The following is a 7,171-nucleotide window of genomic DNA, read 5'->3' as shown; positions in this document are numbered from 1 at the left end:
AAGCGCCAATCTTGTTCGTTAAAAAGAAGGATGGATCGATGCGTCTGTGCATCGATTACCGTGAGCTTAACAAGGTCACTATCAAGAATAGGTACCCGTTACCCAGGATCGACGATCTGTTCGATCAGTTGCAAGGAGCAAGCTATTTCTCCAAGATCGACCTGAGGTCCGGTTATCATCAGTTGAAGGTCAAAGACGAAGATGTGCACAAGACAGCGTTTAGGACTCGTTATGGACATTACGAGTTCCTAGTGATGCCGTTTGGGCTCACCAACGCACCAGCCGCATTCATGGATCTCATGAATCGTGTCTGCAAGCCCTATCTAGATAAATTCGTTATCGTCTTTATTAACGACATCCTTATCTACTCGAAGAGTCAAGCTGACCATGAGAAACACCTTCGTTGTATTCTCAAACTTCTGCATCAAGAGAAACTTTATGCCAAATTTTCGAAGTGTGAATTTTGGCTTCGAGAAGTCCAGTTCCTTGGACATGTAGTAAGTGAGCGTGGTATCCAAGTAGATCCCACTAAAGTAGAAGCAGTCATGAACTGGCAGGAGCCGAAGACTCCTACCGAGATTCGCAGTTTCCTTAGATTGGCAGGATACTATAGGCGATTTATCGAGAACTTTTCAAGAATTGTTGCGCCCCTAACTTCGTTGACTCGTAAGAAGATTAAGTTCGATTGGGGCCCTAAGCAGCAGGAATCCTTCGATATTTTGAAGAAGAAGTTGAGCAATGCTCCAGTGTTGACGTTGCCCGATGGCGTAGAAGAATTTGTGGTGTACTGTGATGCGTCACACACTGGCATGGGCTGTGTACTCATGCAGAAAGGCAAAGTCATTGCCTACGCTTCTCGACAGCTCAAGGTGCATGAGAAGAACTACACCACCCACGATTTGGAATTGGGTGCTGTTGTATTTGCTTTGAAGCTATGGAGACATTACTTGTATGGAACCAAGTGTATAATATATTCGGATCACAAGAGTCTTCAACACTTGTTCAATCAGAAGGAATTGAACATGCGTCAAAGGCGATGAATGGAAACTTTAAATGATTATGACTGCGAGATAAGATACCATCCAGGCAAGGCAAATGTAGTTGCCGACGCCTTAAGCAGAAAGGAAAGGGTGAAACCAATCAGAATCAATGCCAAGCGCATTGAAATAAGGAATAATTTGAATGAAAGGGTGTTAGCTGCACAGAAGGAAGCTGTGTTGGAAGCTAACTATCCTGCAGAGAAATTAGGAGTAACTGAGGAGCAGTTATCCTACGACAAAGATGGAATGCTACGACTAAACGGACGAATATGGGTTCCAGTTTATGGAGGACTTCGGGATGTTATCCTCCAGGAAGCCCACAGCTCTAAATATTCCGTTCATCCTAGAGCTGATAAGATGTACCAGGATTTGAAAGCAAACTACTGGTGGATTGGTTTGAAAAAGTCAGTAGCTGAGCATGTAGCTAAATGTTTGACTTGTGCGCAAGTCAAGGCTGAGCATCAGAAGCCGTCAGGTTTGCTTCAACAACCTGAAATTCCCAAGTGGAAATGGGAAATGGTGACAATGGACTTCATCACCAAGTTGCCAAAGACGAAAAAGGGAAATGATACCATATGGGTCATAGTAGATAGACTGACTAAGTCAGCTCATTTTCTACCCATCAAGGAGACGTATAGCTCCGATATGTTAGCTCAATTATACGTCGATAAAATTGTAGCGTTACATGGTATACCTATATCTATTATCTCCGATAGAGATACTAGATATACGTCGCATTTTTGGAAAAGTTTCCAACAATCATTGGGCACTCGTTTGAACTTTAGTACGACTTATCATCCTCAGACCGATGGTCAGAGTGAGCGTACTATTCAAACTTTGGAAGACATGCTTCGTGCATGTGCGATCGATTTGGGTGGTAGTTGGGATAAGAACCTACCACTGATTGAATTCTCCTACAACAATAGCTACCATTCCAGCATAAAAGCTGCGCCTTTTGAGGCCTTATACGGTAGAAAGTGTAGATCGCCCATCTGTTGGGCAGAAGTTGGAGATGTCCAACTATCAGGACCAGATATCGTCTTTGAGACGACAGACAAGATCGTTCAGATTCGCGATCGTTTGAAAGCTGCCAGGGATAGGCAGAAAAGTTATGCGGATCCTAAGCGCAAAGATTTTCACTTCGATGTAGGTGATAAGGTATTGCTTAAAGTATCGCCCTGGAAGGGTGTGATGCGATTTGGAAGGAAAGGCAAGCTAAGCCCGAGATATATAGGACCTTTCGAGATTATCGAACGTGTCGGGTCAGTTGCTTATAAGTTAAACTTGCCTGAAGAACTTAGCGCTATTCATAATGTGTTCCACATCTGTAATTTGAAGAAGTGTTTCGCTGACGAATCACTGGTTATACCGCATACAGATATACACATAGATGAGAGTTTGAAGTTCATGGAAAAACCTTTGTCGATTGAGGATCGACAGGTGAAAAAGCTTCGAAGGAAGCACATACCTATTGTAAAGGTCAAATGGGATGCCCGTAGAGGTCCCGAATATACGTGGGAAGTGGAATCCACGATGCAAGAGAAATATCCTCATTTGTTTCAGTAAATCTCGAGGTCGAGATTTCTTTTAAGGGGGTGAGGATGTAACACCTCGGAAAATTTCGTCCAATAATGTCTTGACACGTGTCATAAGGTTCCGGTATGTGAAAACAAACTTTAGAGGGACTAAAAGTGACAAACAGTGAAAACTATGGAACGTAAGGGTCCAAAGTGTCAACAATGGATAAATAGACTCTATGATAACCCTACATAATGTTCATAACCTTAAACGGATGGTTCATGGATCATACGAAGCGGAAATTGCACAAAAGTGAGGAATTACAAACTATAGGGGCCAAAAGTGTCAACATGTTGAATTTATACCTCTGAGTGAACTTTTGGCAGACCCGAAGCATTGTAATGCTAAAATATACTCACTAGAATATTTGGTAAAAATTTCATGAAGTTTCGATAACGTATGAGAAAGTTATGGCCAAAACCGTACTTGAGGGGTTAAAAGCGTCAACGTCGAAATTCATGGCTTTTCGGTTGAGCGCAAAGTTATCCGAGGACATTACCATGTTGGTAAATGTCCCAAGGTTCTTAGAAACCAAGTTTGGGGGTTTACGAGTCAAGATAACTAGTCGAAACATCGCGTGCAAAATCAGGGACCAAAGCTGCCAAGTTGTAAACTGTTTGGGTCTGCAGAACCCCAGGCGGCCCGCCTGGGATACCTGAAGCGGGCCGCATGCCCCTGTCAGATGCTGAAATTCGCGAATTGTTTGCATTTTGGTCTGAATTTGAGTGTGTAACAGCTGTGGCCACCTCCATAAATCACCAATGAGAGTCCTTGCATGCCTAGGCTACTGAGAACTCCCTTTATCAGCTGAATTTCCTCCATATAACAGATTATTCATTCATTTCTTTGAGCTCTTACTTTGTGATCAAGAACACCAAACTTGCAAAACTCTCAAGACAACTTCTGGAGCAATTCTGAACGACAAGGCCACCTCCTAGTGTTAACTAAGCTTCATTAGGACCTTTGTAAGCCTTCATAACATTCTATAATTCGTTCTTGCATTGATTAATTGTTAAAAGTCAAACCGTTGTTCTTATTATTTGACTTTTCGATTAAACGAGTTATACTCTGTCATTTCTCAAATTGAAACCACTGATATGTTGGTATTTATGTGGGAAAACAAACCCTCAAAAGGGTATTCTCTGATTCCCACTTTATGCATGCTAATTGTCGAGTCAAAGTTGTTTCTAAAAAGTCAACAGAAATGGTTTTTGTGAAAATAGCTTAAATGGTAATGTAGATGACATGCAATCAGTTTGATCATCAATAATAGCTTTATAATGAATATAAGAATGTGTTTTACCATGATCAACTCGACAATCTTTAGTATAAACCCGGATTGGAACCGAAAGTCTTATAAAACGACTTTTTCGTAGACTATCGATTCGGATCCGTGCATGCATGTTTGAGATCTGTATTAGAGAATATTTTGAACCATTTTTATTTTGGTTAAACTCTCTGGAATTTTTGATACTTGAGTCTATACTTAGCCGATTCATTTGCATGTTTCCGATTTATGCTTAAAGTTGACTATTTTGCCCTTTTTGATATAAAACGTGATTTTTGGAAAAGTGAAAGAGTAGAAATATTTATTTCTAATATATAAACTTGCACCGAAAATTTGAGATCAGTTAATGGTCCAGATTTTGAGTTATGGCCGATATCGTAAAACTATATCTTAAAGTTACATAAACGGCGCATTTCGCGTATAACCTATTTCAGGCCACGTTTTGATACAAAACTTTTTACCCACTGATGTTATATAATATTTTGGGATTTTTGATGATTTTTATTTAATTTTTGGCTGATCGTATCTTAGATCGCTTAGTCGATTCGGTTAATGCCGGTTTTGACCGTTTAAGCCATAAAATGAGTTTTATACATCCTTTTGACCCGAAACCTTTTTCCACTGATTTTATATGTTAAATAAATTATTTTGAGCATTCTGGAAATATAAACCTCAGCTTTCTTTTGAAAACCCGGAAACGGCCCTAGATCGCATTTTAAGCGTTTTTAGCGCATAGTAAGCGTTATACCCGTTTTAAACATATAAGACTCATACCCACTGATGTATTTAGTATATTTTCATATAATAACAGTAAGTACAAATGTTTGAACTCAGATTTCCAGTTTTGGCAGTTTTAGCCCTTGTGAAATTACTAAAATACCCTTACGGTGCATAGTTTGATTTTAAATGTTAAGTTTGGTATATGGGTCATACCCTACTGTTATAATATGTTAAATGAAGTATATTTACTGTATAAACCAGACCCGAAACTCAGATTTCTAATTTGACTCTTTTATAATCCTTTAAATGACCAAAATGCCCTTATAAGGCATAAATTGAGTTTAAAATTATTCCGGGCAATATAGAACATAACTTACTGATGTTATATCATATTTAAAGCATATTATCTTAGGGAACTTGCATTTGACTCTTTTGGCTACCCGTAACGCCCTTTTAGCGTTCGGTTCGGTTTACGTAACTAGTTTGCGTAAATTGACCGAAACGGGTCAAACGTTATCATTTTTATCTAAAAATCCAGAATGTATTTAGTATACCCATATTATACAAGTATTCAAACTTGTCGGGTCTAAATCACATTCTATCCGGTCTTTCGCTTAATCGTGCGCTTGTACCGTATCGTCCTTAAAACTAACCGGTCTAAGCTAAAGCTTAAATAAAAGACCCGTTAGGAATCTAATAGGTTATTATAAACCTTTGTTCCAGATTAGGAGGCCCAGTAAAAGCTACCTACACTTACCATTTGTGATTCATACTTGCTCAGGTAAATACATTTTGACTTATTTTCCCTATACGGGCTTGGGGTAAGGTATTTAAAATACCGCTTGATCGAGCGCACAAATCCTGCACCCTATGGGTGTACAGTCTTGAATAGTTTGTGCGACTCGTTTAAACAGTCTTGTTCTTACTTTAGGCTTTGGGGGGTTATTGACCGTGTCCCCGATATCCTTGGCATTATCTTACGAGATGGCCACGACCAGAGCACGGGGTGTAGGCGTACACCCGGCGTGTATAACTCTTTAATGTGGTGTGTCATTTAATCTTTAGCCCGGACAGCAGATCCCGGGCCACCAAATGTACGAGTAACATGTAATTCGTTCACAAGTTTATATTGCATAATTATCCCAAGTTAATAAAAATATTTATGCCTTGTGCATTTAAATAAATTTTCAATCATTTTCAAAATGAGTCAGTTGATTTGTATTTACCAGTGTAAACTGACGTATTTTCCCAAAAGGTTAAGTGCATGTACTATACGAAATAGGCTGGCTGTTTCCTAAGAGCGTCCACTATAGTCTCGCAAGCTCGGACGACAAAATAAACTGTTGAACAATTTTATCTTATTTTTATTTGATCCGCCTGTGGATCCGTTTCAACTACTTATGATGTTATTATTACATTTAATTAAAGTTGAAATGTATCTATTCTGCTTCCGCTGTGCATTATTATATTGTGTTGTTTGTCTATGACGATGCCAACCACGTCACTGTACCCCACACCGGGCCCACCGGTGACACGTGGAGATCGGGGTGTGACAGTTTTGATATAAAAGGTTTATTATTTATGGTTTTTTTAATATAATCAAACGAACACGAATAAACTTAAACGAACGTAACCGGACATATTACCGAACAGTATCGAACGCAGTCGAACGAACGAGACATGTGTTCGTGTTCGTTCGTTAAGCTAATCGAACGAACATAAACGAACTTCCCGTCAAACAGTTCACGAACTGTTCTCTGAACATTCGGTTCGTTTACAGCCCTACCCGCCGCGAAGCGCGGGGAATATCACTAGTTTACTATAAAAAGAGAGTATCTTTATCTACATGCTCTACACTTCGAGTTTGGTATGTTCAATGAATTCATCACTACATGTCCTTGTATGTGCTCCGGGTAGTGGTGTTTTCTTAAAGCATCGATTAACTTTGGTAGGCGGAAGAAGTGCTGGAAAAATTTGGGGGGGGGGGCATTTTCGGTTGTTCTTAATATCTTTTTTAAGTTTACACATTCCTTGATTTGTGTTAGTGTAGTAAAATAGTCAAAGGGTAAAATAATCGTTTAACACAAAATTAACAAATTTTCAATAGAATTTATAGTAGACCCAAACATATTACAAAAATGAAATCACAATCTCTAAACTTGCAACTTTTGAAACTTAGATTAAAAGGTGTGATTTGGGCCACACTACAACAATTCTTTATATAATTAACTATAAGAGTGAATTTCAAAATTTGTCCTTTATGTTTTAGGAATTTTAGGCGGTGTCTTTTATATTTCAAATTGAATAGTCTTATACTTAATGTTTTAAAATCTTGAATGTTATGTCCTTTAGCCCTAACTCAGTTAGATTTTTCTGTTAAATCTGGTCATGTGACTTGCACATGAGGGTATTATTGTCATTTCACTTTTCAGGGACTAGTTGTGTAAATAAATTAAATACCTAACCATTAAAAAATTAAAAATAAAAAATTAGATATATCTCTCACCCCTCTCTCTCTCTCTCCCATTTACCACCAACATCCACC

The sequence above is a fragment of the Helianthus annuus genome, chromosome 13 (assembly GCF_002127325.2).
Source record: "Helianthus annuus cultivar XRQ/B chromosome 13, HanXRQr2.0-SUNRISE, whole genome shotgun sequence".
Lineage (NCBI taxonomy): Eukaryota > Viridiplantae > Streptophyta > Magnoliopsida > Asterales > Asteraceae > Helianthus > Helianthus annuus.
The sequence above is the reverse complement of the archived record's forward strand: the minus strand, read 5'-3'. Positions refer to the sequence as shown.